Genomic DNA, 15,810 nt, shown 5'->3' with positions numbered 1-15,810 from the left:
GATATAGACTTCCCCTGCAACAAACTCCCTAGCATCTAATTTTTAATACAGGCAGAGGAAAAGAAGAAAGACACGGGATGAAGACTAGCACACTGTGAACAGCACCAATCTTCCCTAAATCCTGGTCTGTGTTGAACCCACCATGGTTCCAATTTGTGACTAATGGCAGATAAAGCAGACTATGCATCTTGCATCACTTCTCTTCCCAAAACATCCTGCACATTTATTAAGGACTTTATATTCTCCACACTTATTTTGCTCGGGTTTACTGCAATCCCTAGACAGGGTTAGGGATGGGGAAAGCCATTCTGATGGCAAGGAGAAGACCCAGTGTTTTGGACACCTCTCATCAAAAAGGCTCTTACCAACTATATTGCTTTCTTCCTGCAGAACAGCATGTTGTGCACACTCCCCCGCCCCTCCATCTCATCTAATAAATCACGACTAGCAAAGCCATGCAACTGAATATATATATGGTTTTCACCAATACACTACGCAGGTAATTATTACAGTAAACATGACTTTCAGAAGATCACTGAAATTATGCCTCCTAGGAAATGCACTCCACAGCACAGTTTGCAACTAGATTAATCCCAAAACGTAACTAGCAATTTATTTATACATGGATCAACAGTGATCCATATGTGATTCTGAAAGGACACATTTTTTAAAGAGATTTTAAGATGAGAAAAGCAAGTAAGATCAGTTTATACTCCCTGCAGCTACAGCGCACCATCAATGTTCTAGACCAGTCAGTTTGGACCACTAAATTAAAAATCAGGACAAATTTGGTTGAATCATATTTAATTACATTAAAATATGGGATTTTGTATGAAAATCAAGCTTTCATTCAAAATCAGAAGTCCAAAGAGTCAGAGGACAGTTTCTCCAGGGCTTCACTGTTGCAAATGTGAAGAACTATCAAACAGTGTCACCCAGTGGTAAAGAACTTCCTGCAGACAGGAACGGAGTAGAAAAAGTCAGGGGCAGAAGGAGGAAGACTGAGCCAAATCCATGGTTATATACACAACTGCTAAACTTAAAGAGCAAACAGACTAAATCCCACACCATTTTAGCAGAAAGTCTTACTTCTAAGTCATTCTATTGCTGAAAACATTAGCATTAGAGGGCAGTGATTCTTCAAATACAAAAGATTTAACACAAAAAAGGTGCATTTCTGAGGGAGAAGAGGAAATCCAGAGCAGCCAGCAGCCTCCTACTAATTGGGAGAGGGGAAGCATTTCAAACATCTGACTTGAGATGCTTAAAAGGGGACTGGTGAATCTTGAATGCTCTTAAAATCTTGTTCACAAGACTGCAGCAAGATTCTTTCAGGGAAGAGAGAAACACATCAATGGTGGTTGTTTCTGCACTTGTTCTGTATTTCCTTCACAAGATCAAGATGAGAGAGTGACGTGTGTCCCAGTGAGGCCAAGAAAGGTCCGGGAACAAAAGAGTGTAGGTCATACTCCTGAAACAGAAACCCCCTTTGGATGCTATGACGATGATGGAGGGTCCTAGTAAATACTCAACCGGGCAGAAGTCTATGCCAGATATAAGCCAAAAAGGGCAAAACGACCTTTGATAGATGTGACAAAGTTTTGGAGCAAGAGAAGAGGCGGGTTACTTGGCACCCATGTAAACATGATTGGCACAGCAAACACAGTTTTCTTATTTATAAAGAAAACAGGAAGTTAGAAAGCAAATGGAAGAGGAACATCTATGAACCGGAGAACATTCCCAATATCAAGGCCGTTCTAAGAGCTCTGCTCATTGGATTTATAAAAAGTGAAGATTAAGACAAGCCTGATTATCCTATAAGCAACAAGCCTGACAATGGTTTGAGAAATTTTGATGACTGGAGATTGGGACTAGAAAACAAATTCCTGAAATAAGGCACATACTTTTAAAGCAAGGGGAATAAAATGCTAGATTTAGTAAAAGATTTGTGTTCAATTGCATGGAGAGACCAAATTACAGAATCATAATTATCCCTTCTAGTTTTACAAATTTATAAAGCTATGACTGCAATTAATAAGTGTTTGCAAGGGGGTCAGAAGATTAAAATCTCTGCACTAATCAGGTAGTTAGGCATTCAGTAGCTACAGCAGCAAAAATGAGACTGAGTGAGCGAAGTACTTCATGTGCTGCTGATGTTACGCCAGCGCTGTAAATCCCCGGGTCTTGCCAATCGGAGTATAGTGGGGCTGGTGAACCTCCAGATTTTGCTGCGTGCCACGTGCTGTTCCTTTGGGCACACCAGCATCCTGCCTGGAGTTAGGGCACAGCACAATCTGCTGAGCTGTCACGCCTCCCCTCCGGCTGTTTCTGAATGACAACTTAAAAGGAATTCTACCACCCATAAAAGAAGCCCATTTTCAACAAATTTAAAAACACCGACATAATGAAAAACACACAGTCACTGCAGCTTGCCAGCTTCCTAAATGTATTCATAGGTAGTCGTGCAAAACTTAAGTACTTCTTCAGACCAGAAAGATATGTATCAATTACCTGCCAACTCAACAACTCAAGTTCCCTTCATTTTCTAGGAAGAAACCCCTTTCCTAGGAAGGAAAAATAAAAAATAAAAAAAAATCTGCACTAGTAAAGATTGCTTTTTTTCTTCTCTCTTTGGTGACAAACGGCTTAGAGCAAGCATACAGCCTCTGTTTTAAATTCTAAACATAAGGAGTATTTTTTCTTCAAAACAGAGGAAAGGAAACAAAAATAAATAGTTTTCTTAAACCTATTGCTACTCCAAGCTAACACACTCCCAGCTTACTCATAGGAAAGAAATAAGACCTTCACCTCAAGGAGTTAGTCTTGGCTCAGGCAACTACATCCACATTCCAGCTTGCGTTGTGCCCACAAAGAGACACCCTTCCTTGCCCGGACCTGTTTTATTCACTCTCAGCTGGCAGGGATGTATTTTAGGTATGTGGCTCCTTGCTGCAACTCAGTCGAAAAGGATACCACTACAAAGGCAGGGAAGAAAGACCTGAAGGGAAAGGCAAAAATAAGGAGACCAGTACAACTGATGACCTGATCTTCCACAAGTGAGCTGGAGCAAGAAATTAAAGAGAAGGATCTTCCACACCCTACTCATGACCTTAACCAAAGGCGTGATGCCCTGATGGATTTGAAAGGAATGAGTGGGTGCAAGAATCTATGTCAGCCAGAACAAGCCTCCTGTATGCTACAGGAGCCAGGGCATACACCGTACGGGTTTATGACAGCCAAGCCTGACATACATGAAGCTATTAAACTGCAACAGTGATCAACACGAGCCCTGCAAAGAACACGACATGCCACAGGCCATTTAGTGGAACATCATCTACTCACCGTTTGATGGAAGAAACAAGAATTCTGAAAAACAAGAATTTATAGAAAACAAAAATTGAAAAAACCACTGGGTGACATCTGTCAAAGCTGGTGACTTTTTACATGTTCTTTATGAACAGCTACAGTCAGCAGCTTCTACTGCAACCTCATAAATCAGGAAGCTCTGACACCAGGGCAGGGCTGTGTATCAGTCAGTCGCGGCACATAAAAGGGTAGCACAGCCTGCCCCGCTCCTCAGACGGAAGGGCGTTGTTTTCTAAAGAAACAGGCCTCCATCTGAACAGTGTATCGATGTGTTGCTCACAGAACTGAGTTACCTTTGGCCTTTTAGCCTCCCTGGAATGAAGACCCCAGAATGTCAACACCTAAAACAAAAGCAGTCACGCAACCTCAGCACGTACACAGGGGAGATTTTAGCTTATACTCTGGCAGAAGAAATTAAGTTGTGTATGGTGACATGGGATTGTTTCTACGATGTTTTCTATGTCATCTTCTTTTTTTTGGTTTTCTTAGAAAGGCTTGAAAAGGTTCAGGAAGGGAGAAACAGACCACCACTCACTAATGCCTCCAGAAAGGAACTGCTCAATGAATTCCAAGTAGTTAACAAAGAAAAATAAGAAGCTAGAGGGATGACCCCAGTTTCTCCACAAAGGGATTGTTTGTTGAGCTTGTGAGCTGGTGGCAAGAAAGGAATTTCCTACAATTGTTACCTTTCTGCTTGACAGACCACCTGGAGGAAAGTCTCAAACTGCCCTTCCTCAGCAGCTCTCATGAAGGGGGCCAGCCATGCCACCGCAGTTAGTAGGACTGCTCAGCTCTGCTCCTCACATCCTCCTCTGCGGCTTCTGAGAGGACGGCTCCCTTGCTTTATGTGCTACAGAAGTGTAATTGAATTGAACTTAAACTTGAACTGTTAAATATGTAAGTCGAACAAGCGAAAAAACCCTCAGTAGCCCTAAGAGGCACTACAGAGATCTCCATCAAACTGTTAAAACAAACTACCTGCATCCCAAAAAGTCACACACTAGTTCACAGTGGTCTCATAAAGGAAAATAAAATGTGTGTATTCCTGTCTCTTTATGCTCAATAATGAAAAAAAAAACTTAAAGAAGCCAAAACCCAAAGGGCTGGAAAACAAGACTCACATAGAGCCAAGAAAGGGGCTGAAAGTCTTTGTCGTTAGATGCCTGCAGCTGAGGAACAAAAGCAGTATTAGGTCACAGCTTGGCTCTTGCTAGTCAAGGTTCAAGAAAGCAGCGTACAGAGCTTCCAGAGAAGAGAATGCCATTTGTCATTCGCATATAGCCAACCGGACAGCCGCATCTCTGAAAGAGGGTGCTGTCAGCCTGAAAAGGGTTTGAAAAAAGCCTTCTCACAAGCCTCGGAGCCCTCTTATTAACACCATTTCCCAGGTGACTCAGCTTACTTTACAACAGGCAGGCTGAAAAGCTGTTCCCTAGCTCCGTTTTTTAACAACAGCAGCTTAATTAATATGATGAATACCTATTGATACGCAATCGTAACTGCCAATCGCCAGCTGCACCTCTTCATGCCTGAAGCCAGCCCTGTCCTTTGTTCCTCTGCAGAACAGACAACTTGGGGCACTCTTAGCACCTGCTGGGCCTCCAACCAAAGAGGGAAACTTTCACGCCAACGAACTTTACATGCTGGCAATAAACCTCATGTTAAAGATGCCTGAAAAATGTCACCATATGCTGTCCCCAGCAGGACATCACCTTACGGTCTCAGATGTTTGTCAAAGGAAGGAAGAAATGGCAAGAGGTGTTCCTACAGTCGTCTTCCCGCTCTCCTTCAATAGCTAAATGGGCTATTTAAAAAAAAAAAAAAAAAAAAAACACAAATACAGAAAAAATGTAATTAAAATTCCAACAAGTCTATAGGATCCCCATGCTTTTTAAAAAGCATAACTCTGTTTTGCGATCAGAAGACACTCCAACAAATGGTGACAGGTGAATACTTGTCACTCCAGTAAACACATTGCGCCGTGTCATATCCCAGCGAGCACTGCCTTTCGTGTTTCCTATCACTAAATTAATTACTAGTTTTCTTCATGACTGCATAAACTACACAGACTTTATGGACTTACTAGAAGGAAAGGAACTGTCTTTGTGATCAAGGGTGAAAGGGGAATTGGTATTTTTGTAGGCATCTCATGCATTCTTGATTCCTTGGGTTGTGCCTCACTACAAGAAAGGTGGTCGCCCATTGTAAGCACTATTTTTATCAATAAAGGACTGCAGAAGCTCCTTTACTGTAAATACTTGACCTGTTACTAGTCCCATAAACCTGAGTAAAACAAACCAACCTTCCACAACGCTTTCAAACATTTGAGCCCAAGTTGCTCAAGTGCTTACATCCATCAGAGCTTGTCCATCATCTTACAACACAATCACTTTCTCAACCTGCTTGCTTAACAAGCAGTGGAGAATTCCAGATTGCCAAAGAAGAAAATTAACATCTGCTTCTTTTTTTTTTAAATTAGACAATCATGTTTTGCCACGTTTCACTGAGGAATTATGTTTTAAAACTGCAAAAAAAAATTACTGAGCAAGGGGAATTCATCAAAATATAAAGTGGGACCTCTTCATTATAATGGGCTTGGTCACAAGAGAGGCTCGTTCACTTAGCAGGAAAGCTGCCCCGTAATTACAGCGAGGAACTGAGTCGCGACAGAGGAGACAGGCTCTATTCTCAGCTCTACCAAAAACTGGATTTGTGACGCTGAACAAGTCGCTGAGGCTTAAATTAATCTGGAACAGGCTGTGGTTGTCAGCACAAGACAACATGTTGGATACCAAATGCTGAGAGAGCAACACAGGCTTTTTTGGATGAGCAGATCAGTAAGAAACATCATAAATTACGACAACGCTAGGCTTTGTTCTATTATGGGCAGCGTTTTGTCAAAAGTTTTGGAGCCATTTCACGTTAAGCACTCTTTTTTTAGGATTGAACAAATGCTTGGTTTAGAATCAAGAGGCAAAATCCAAATAGGTTGTTTGCTGAATGAAGTTTAGAAAATGAAATTGATGATGTTTAAAATAAGCTAAGAAGTTATGGATTAACAGATACACAGAAGAAAATTTAGAAAAGATGTTAGAGTTAATAGCACAGAGGCTGTGAACTTCTTGGTGCTGCAAAAGAAATGCCAGGGATTTACGAGTCTTATGCCTGAAGGACCGATGCCATTTTCACCCCAAGCCTATTTTTTATGAATTTCTTCCTTCCCAAGTTATTACCAAAGTCCTTAGTGTTTTCTTTTTTGGTATTTGTCTATGGATTTATCATCTCAACAACAACAAAAAAGACACATTAAACACATGCTTTTGTAAGCTGCACTAGTAAATACTTTCTCAGAAATCACTCCAAGACGAAGATTCACATTGAAAAGCCGGAACGAGAGCTGGGAGCCTGAGGGCTTTCCTATCCCACTGGTGAATACAGCACGTTCTTCTCGAGCATGTTAGTAATAAGACAGAGACCCATTTATCAAAATCTGTCCTCTTTAAAACAGCATGTACTCTTCAGCAGTCTCAGCGCTCAGCAGGGTGTAAATACTGCATCTTCAGCCACTACATCGATGTGAGTTTACCATATACATTAGTGTTTAAGATTACAGCAAACGTTTGCTACAGTTAAGTCCTGTTTCATCAAGAGAATATTAATAGTCATCCTTTAATGTGAATGTTAACAAGTCAGCCATGGTTTTTTTAATATCATCGAGATATATGATGTTATAAACACACAATTCCTACCCACTACACTGAACCCAGCAGCCTGCCTTGCACAGTGGATGCTGTCCCACCTGCTTTAATACTGATCCCAAAAAAGCGATGGGAAAAGCTGCACAGAAACACAACAATGGCAGCCTTTTTACTGCCAGACAACAACAGGATCCATTTCCAGATAGCAAAAAGACTATCAGAAGTAATCCAGGAGCATTCCCCTGTGCAGATATGTCATTAATACTTATTCTCTCACCTGCACCTTTCCAGCACTGCTGAGAGCAGCAACATCACAGGTACCAATGGCACCAAACTACAACTGGCGAATGTTTGAACATGGCGAACACGGTTTGAACACGGTGTTAGCTCAACCAGATGTGCATCTCAAGGATCTTTCCAACAGATGACAGCTTGCTCCAGCCAGTCCCAAATCAGCCTTATTTGAGAAATTCTGTAGCAGTGATCAGCTCGTGCTGCACACACATGAGCAAACAGGCCCTGCGAGGAAGCAAAACCCCCAGAAGAGACAGACAGAGTCAGCTGGGGTCATGTAACTTCTGCCTGTGCAACATACTAGTGAAAATCAGCACATGGGTATATCTCTATCAGTATCAAGCAAAGTTATTCCAGACTGGGAACAGCTGTGCCAGCATAAACACAATCAGCTAGAGTGGAGAATCGTACCACTTCAACCCTACAGACAAAGCAGTACAACTTTTATGAAGAAGTCAGAATCGCAGTAACATTTAAGATCAAACTAAAAAGTGCGGGTGGAAAAGTGAAATATCTCTATTAAGGACATTGTCCCAGATTCTTCATATTTCATGATACATGCAGGCAATGAGGAAGGAGTTACAAAAGGCTGAAATGACAAGAGTTCAATCATTATTATTTGAGTTTCATTAGAACATGTGTTATACATTTATTCTACCAACAGCAATTAGAACCAAAATTAGAGCAACCTCACTGTCCACACACACTTGAGAGAGTCATTATGCTCCACAAGCTTGCAGTCTACGCAGAGTACAAATCATTATTTCCATTTTATATCCTGTATCTTCTTGGAAGGCAGTGGCCTTTGGGGCTTACAAAATAAGAGAACTTTTGGAAATTTTACTTTGGACTTCCCTCACTCAATGTTGCGTCCCTCCAGAGAGACACAACCCTCAGCTTGTCTTTCACACAAAGGTAACGTCCCGTTCACGTTTTAGGTAACTCTTTATTTTAGATTTTCCAGATAAAAAAGATGTTGGTTGCTACCCTCATCCCCAAACTTCACCTTGCCAGCACCACTAACCCGTTTGCTGCAAAGTCGGACTGCACAAGATGCAATATTATGTGTCTTTGAGCAGGCTGACAGTCACCTCCAGGAGAGTCCACCAACATGGCATCATCTAGTACGTAGCTAAGCTAACAATTCCACCATTTTAAGATAAACACCCTCCTCCAAGAGCCTCTCACAGACACACCTAATTAAACATACACCTCAGGGCCTGGTGGAACAAACAATAAGTCTTTGTGGTTTTACAGGGGTGCAGATTTTGATTCAGGAAGCATACGTCTGCACAATAATTTTGATCTGCATCTTACTGTACTCAGTGTTTTCCTATGGCTTCTATTCAACATAAACATTTGCTACCATTGAAAACGCAGTGCTTCCAGGAAGACAATGTTTAGTTACATTCACACAGTGATAAAAAAATGACAGTAAGACCATTAAAAGTTTGAAGTCAATGGATGAACTTTTCAAGTCAGCAGCAGTGAGCTTACTAGAGCACATGCCAGCAAATGTGCCTATCCCCCATCAGAAGTACCAGTCCCACCAGGAGGGAGATGAACAAATTTGTTAGTTGTTTCCAGTAGAGTCACATTGGAAAAGTCTGTAGAGGCTATAGCACAGGCTTTTATCAGGGAAAAGAGATTTATGCACAAAGTCAGAGCTCTTTAATCTCCTCCGGGGGCTATTTCCATTGCTAGAGGGTGCTGACATCCATTTTAGAGAAAACCTATGAACGTTTCTTTTAAATATCCCTTCCCAAAAAACTCCCATGGGACAGCTGCATTACTTCGAGTGACTTGAGAGGCAGGAGCAGACAGTGTGTTACATGAGTAAGGCAGACACACTGAAGGCCAAGGCAACAAGAATTTCATCCAGATTCTCATGTCTCGTCTCCCCTTCTTTACATCAGATAAATCAGCGTAGCTCAGCCATAAACACCTTCTATTAATCTTACCCAAGACCTCAGCTAAAAACTGGGGAGATCAACCACTTGTCTCTGTCTCACTTAAGACCTTTTATATATCCCACTCTAACCCTTGTTTATATAATTATGATTATTATCTAATTATAAACAATGGCTTGATTAAAACATACATATTTATAGGAGCATTCATGTCACCTACCTTTAGGCCTTTAACTGCTGTAGCTAAAATGGGAAAGCGAGCCCCTTATAGCATTAGCATGGATATCCAGAGGGCAAATCAAAGCAGCTATGCTGAGCACTCATGTCAAATATCATTGCTTCCAAGCAGCTTCCAGAGACACTTGCCTTCCTCCACTGAGGTTATGAGAAGTCCAGGGACTCCCAAACGGCTTTGTAACAGCAGTGGGAAATGTCCACTCAAAAAAATCAAAATAGTTAGAAATTCCAGCTCAAGTTTCATAAACTACAGTAATACTGAACAAATCAAACCTGACACTGCTTTCTACAGCATCTCCAGTATGCCAGTTACTTCCAGCTTCACATACTGTACAACACAAACCCATGGAAATTACTCAGTTTTAATCATTTCCTGTATTATTCATTGCATTGTGTGCAATACCTTGTGGATTAATTATCTAGGTAACAAAATGACTGCAAGTGTCATTCATGTTGTCGGTCTGAAGTAGTCATCTAAAGAACCAGAGCAATGTGCTCCTGCAATCTATGGCATGAGGGAAGCTGAACTGAAGAAGAACCCCTCCTACCTGCGGGTGAAAAAAATCCCTTCCTCCCCACGCAGGAAGGTGAAGAAAACATTATGCAACTGTGGAAAGTCCCGATGATCGGGAAAATTGAAGAGAGGAAAGGGCTTTCACACCTGGAAGCCCAACTGTTCAAAAGAATGGAGAGAAGGGTCACCAAGTCTAACACAACTGAGTCTTCTTCATCTGAAATCCAATGAGGAGCCAGAACTTATCAATCACTACATGAACTTACTATGTAGTAAATGCCATACCGTGAAAACTGTTTTTTCCAGTCCTGTATGTAGAATCCCAAAGAGCAGTGCAACACCACCAATGGCTGAACTCACTGCAGAGTACTGACTGCTCAGAGGATGCACACGCCCGCCCTCTCCCCCAGTACCCAAACTTGGCCAGAAATGCTGGCCAGCTAAACACTGGGAGCAAGGCATAGGTGGAACAAAACCACAGTCACTAAGTGGGACAATCCACTTCATCTTCCAGTGACATCTAAAAGCTATGTACCCAGGCTAAGCCGGTCCCTTCTGGTCTAAGCCAATCTAGACTTTTCCTGTAGAGAAAAAAAGAGAATAACACCTCCAGGAAATGACCTGGTAGAGCAGGTCCAGAGGAGGACCATGAAAATGGTCAGAGGCTGGAACACCTCTTCCATGAAGAAAGGCTGAGAGAGTTGGGGTTGTTCAGCCTGGAGAAGGGAAGGCTCCAAGGAGACCTAATTGCAGCCTTTCAATATATAAAAGGGGCTTATAAGAAAGATGGGGACAGACTTTTTAACAGGGTCTGTAGTGACAGCACGAGGGGTAATGGTTTTAGACGGAAAGAGGATAGGTTTAGATTGGATATAAGGAAGAAATTTTTTATGCTGAAGGTAGTGGGACACAGGAACAGGTTGCCCAGAGAAGCTGTGGATGCCCCATCATTGAAGTGTTCAAGGCCATGTTGAACACAGCTCTGAGCAACCTTAACTAGTGAAAGATGTCCCTGCCCACTGCAGGGGGGCTGGACTAGATGAACTTTAAAGGACCCTTCAAGCTCAAACCCTTCTGTGATTCTATGAATGATCATGTTTGTATTAGGATGGGATAAACATGTTTTTGAGGGTGCTTGTACTGATCGACAAAAGCAGTCCAATGTTGAGAGAGATACTGCACCCAAGGTGACAGTCCTCCTGGACCCAGGACACCCACATGAGTGACAGAAGCCCTCAAGCAGAACTAGTGCTCTCCCTAACCGCAGATGTGGCCATGTACTACCACCAGGCTCAGCTTGCACAACTGGAAACGTCTCATTTCTGCGTGTCCTGATTAAGCAAGAGACACGGATTTCTGTTTGACAGCAATATAAATTTGCACCACTGGAAATACCAATAGAAATATTTCTGTTATTTCCAGGCCACCAAACACAAGCAGCACTTACTAGTTTACTACTTTGGTTTCCAATTTGAGAAATGCCTTTAATGGAAATGCTTTCTTGAACACATACCAAATGCCACTGAACATAAATGTGCCTAAACTGCATCTCCAAGAGAGCTCTGTTTTTAAATTAACTTTGAGCATGTTCTAACCTAAAAAGGGAGGAGGGGAGGGAAGAAAATATATTTTACAAAAAAAGAGAAGAGGAAGACAGTCTCTTTTGTGATATTTTTCTTTCTGCGAACACAGGAGGAAATAGGTGTTGGTACAAGCAGAAAGGAAGACAGATTTACATCTCCCAGTTTCAAAACAAAGTGCTATCAGCAAAAATATTAGATTATTGATACAGAGAGAGAGGAAGTTGCAAAGCTACTTAACATTTCAAGAAGCTGTGAGGCTTTTCACTCAGTGCTATAGCTGGGGAAAATAATATTCTTCAAGTAGGATTTAATAACTCAATAACAAAGTCAAATAGGTTAAATGTTGCATCTGTTGTTATAATTAAATTAACAATGTACTGATAGAATCATGCATGTTTTCCCCTTGTGTACCATACCCTCGGCAAAGATGTGCTGTAGCTGTACATATCTCCTGTGTTATAAATTAAAACACAAGCCAAATTCACCCTTCCTGCAATGCTATTAAAAATCAAGGGAAATTACTCCAGGGATAGATCTGTCCCAGAGATGTTTTTCAACAAAGATGAGTTTCAGAATAAATTCTACCAAAATAGGTCTGCGTGGAAATACTTGAAACATTTTCACTGGTGTTCTGAGAGCACTTGTTTAAAAATATATTGGAACAGATAGTTCCCGGTATCAAATAGGTGGAAAATTTGAAGATAGTGTTTTAGAATACTCTGATATTCTTACAGTCTGGATTTGTGGGGGGCGGTTTTGGTGTTGTTTCTTTTTCTTTTGTTTTCAGGGTTTTCTTGTGGGTGTGGAGGGATTGTGGGTTGTTTTGTTTGTTTTTTTTTTTTAAAAAAACCCTATGTATCTGCAGGTTTAAATAAAGACCACTTTATATGCAGCTCATTTGGGTATCAAGAATTGAGAAGCTCAGAAAGTACAGGTGTACTTGGAGAATCAGACCTGTGCATTCAAGAGATTTCAAATTTTTACATTGAGATTACACAACCAGATGAAATACTGCTATAAATAGCATCAGGTTAAACTCTCCGCTGGCATGAGCTGGAGCCAGTCTACTAAAATCAATTAATCTTCCACAGCTTATCTGACTCACTCAGGGAATGTGCACAATATTAATATTACAATTTACCACAGAGTCGCTTATGCAGAAGTGCTGGCAAAGGCAATGGCCTTGGTTAACCTTCATCGGCAGTAGCGTGATGCTGGAGACCTCCTTGAATGCACCCGTAACATTTCTCCCACAAAAGAGTGCATCAACTAAAATGATGAGAACAGCCATAAAACACACAAAAGTTGCTGAAAGCGATTTATCTCCAGCAATTTGCACAGCTAACAACCATTGTAATCACATTTTTGCAGAATCAGAGAAAATTGGGCTGGAAGGAACTTCAAGAGGCCATTCATCCTTTCCCTGCCGCAGGGTGAGCTGTAGCACACCTACGCACCCCTGACATCTCCTCCTTCCTCAGAAGTTTTTGAGCCAAAATCTTTCATTCTTGATCTCAGTCCAAAATAAGATGTGTTTTAAATCCAGTTGTTATCTTGTTTTAAGGTTTTGGCCTGTAATTCTAATAAATACAGAGAACATCAAACCAGCTGGCTAGTTCTTATGTGAATACAGAGCCGAGCCTTTGCTAACATGGGGATAGCAGAAGATATAAAAAGGTAGGATTAATGATTATTTTAGAGCAAGAGTCACACATAGCAGAAATAAAAAAATCTGTTCAACAGATCTCCATTGCAGGAGATATTTTTAGCACATCTGGAGGAGACCACAGAGGTCATGAGAAAATCTGCAATGCTCTCACAGAGGCCATCCTCTCCCTGACAGGCACTGAGAGGCAGCGGGTGTACGTGCCCTCCCGCTGCCATACAGAAGAGGCAACTCTGTTCCCACTATTCTCTCCAGCGTTGCTCTGACCAAGCCTTGTTTTCCATCCCCCAGCTTTTACAAGCTTGTGACAAAGTCCCCTTGCAATGGCACAGCAGCATGTACTTCTCCTCCCCTTCTGTTTTCCCACCAGAAAGTCACAGGCTCGGAAGAGAGTCCCACGGAGCAGAGAGCTCCCGGCTCCCCTGCCTCACAAATTCCCCAGGGCACAAATCCAGAGATGGAGTCTGGTGGGGGACAAAAACGGAGGCTGGCAGGAAAAGTCATTAAATATGCCACTTTGCAAAAATTCTACTTGGATGGTTCTTACCAGCACCAGGATTCAGAACTAACAGTGCTACCGATGGTGCTTCTGCGGTAAGGTAAAGGGAGAAGGGTCTGGACATCAGATTTTAGTCTTAGAAAAGTTTTACATTATTAAAGCAAGGCATCAGTTCTTGTAACAAGGTGCTGCAGCTTATATAAGGAAAACAACGCGCCAATAAAACATGTTTTTCCTTACGCATCTTCCAGGCATGGCATCACTGGGATCTGTTTGGAAATGTTTCCATTGCTTCTGCCACAGTCCTGAAAACAATCTTGTGCTTGTGAAGAAATGCAACCCAGTCTCCTCATTGAGATTCTAACCCAGAATACATATTTCTTCTATTTTTTCCCCATATATTTCTTTGCATGCAATTATTCAGACAAATCTTACTCCTCAATCTCCTGAGACTCAGTTTATTCCAGTAATTGAGAGGGCTTTTTTCATCTCTGATGTTCTGTTTTTCAGGGCAAGGTTATTTTTTGTGTGTATGATCCTCTTTCAATTATGCAAAACCCAAGGCAAAAGTGTAATAAAAAATGCAACAACTCTATTGCTTATTTTTGTGGTCTGACATTTTCATTTCATGTCATAATGAGTCTAATCAATCTATCCTGCATTACATACGTATCATATTCCTAACCAGTAGCAATTAGAAATAGATATCTGATTTCTTTCTTCCAGAATTGTATGAAAATTAATGTTGCTTGTCACAAAAGGAGTTCAGACTACAAAGAAACACACAAAACACTAAGTATTTTAATTTGACACCATTCTTCATGAGGTTCTCAAATCAAAAGCTACAATGTTAAATTTTATTATTAGTCCTCCTGCTTGGATCATCACTCTGAATAAAGGCATTAATGAGACGGAGACCTGCAAAGCGTTGTCTTAGAAGCCATAAAACATAAAACTGAAATTGAACAATTTGGTCCTCGGGGTTAAAAATCCTCAGTAAATCACATAATAACCAAGAACAAGAGCTGTAGTGGCTCTGTTCCTTTCTGTATGAGTGACAGGCAGGCCATCTCTCGGGTGACAAACGTGTGAGTCTCCCCATGGCCCACGTTAGAGATGTTGTACCCCTGGTGGTCAGGGAGCTGTGCTGGCAGCTTTCCATCGCGGGGCTCAAATTCTCACAGCTGCCCCACTCATGGGACTTTCCTGCTCTCCTCCAACACACTCACCCTTATTTTCCAAGAGGCGACAAGCACAGTTGTCCCAGTTAAGCAGGAAGCGTCTTGCACCCGCTCATGCTCTCCCGAAGACCCAACTGGTCTCACATTGGCAGCTGCAATGAAAACAACTGCTCCGCTTCGGCAAAGAGCAACCAGTTGCTGCAAGAGCCAGCTCTGCCCCAGCGGATGGAAGCGGGAAACAGCAACGTTTCTTCATGTTGGTTAAAGAAGTCTTGCCTTCAGTTTCACTTGGAAGCTCGTCCCTGCTTATCAGGTTTGTTCACTTGATGCATCAGCCACTTCTTTCTTCAAAAGTTCAAACAGGGGAAAAAAGGATGTAGAAACTGGAATAATGCTGAGCTCTTCTGTAACTGTGGCTTCTGTATCTTTACCTCTAGAAGTGGCTGTTATCGCATCCAGAGTATGTTGGCTTACCACCTCAGAAGTCAGAGGGCCGCCCCAGTTTCAATTCCCAGAGCTGACTGTCACTCAGTCACCCTCCAGCTGTGAAATACAGACTGCGATCAGAGCAAAGTTGGACACAGAGTACCAAAACTTTGGTGATTCAGACTCAGCTCTCAACCATCTACTCAGATGTCACATCCATTTCATAAAAACATCCGCCTGTTCTGCCTCTGTGTTAACAGGGAGAAAAAATACGAGTCTTGCAGATGTGTGAAGCTCAGACAACAATAAACCAGGTCACTGGTCAGATAAACTCTCAGGGTGTATTCACTGTGAAAGATGGCATAGTTTCATTTCCTCACAAGGCAGCAAGACAGACGGACAGTAATGCCTATTGCAAAAGTGTCTCACGAAAAGC

The 15,810-nt window shown here is 41.8% G+C and overlaps 1 protein-coding gene across 8 annotated transcripts in view; it reads right to left on the bottom strand.

Annotated features, from left to right (window-relative positions):
- FAM107B (family with sequence similarity 107 member B) overlaps positions 1–15,810 on the bottom strand; it is a 62,043-nt gene that overhangs the window by 16,924 nt on the left and 29,309 nt on the right. Inside the window, exon 2 of one of the 8 annotated variants that reach the window (XM_054195050.1) lies at positions 14,997–15,491. The exons of 6 other annotated variants lie outside the window; for them this stretch is intronic. The gene's annotated coding sequence lies outside the window, so the exon portion shown is untranslated. Of the gene's footprint in view, positions 1–3,342; positions 3,367–14,996; positions 15,492–15,810 lie in introns of those variants that run through there. One more of the 8 variants, XM_054195031.1, reaches the window with a different exon arrangement.

This window comes from Rissa tridactyla, chromosome 1 (assembly GCF_028500815.1).
Source record: "Rissa tridactyla isolate bRisTri1 chromosome 1, bRisTri1.patW.cur.20221130, whole genome shotgun sequence".
Lineage (NCBI taxonomy): Eukaryota > Metazoa > Chordata > Aves > Charadriiformes > Laridae > Rissa > Rissa tridactyla.
The sequence above is the reverse complement of the archived record's forward strand: the minus strand, read 5'-3'. Positions and strand labels throughout refer to the sequence as shown.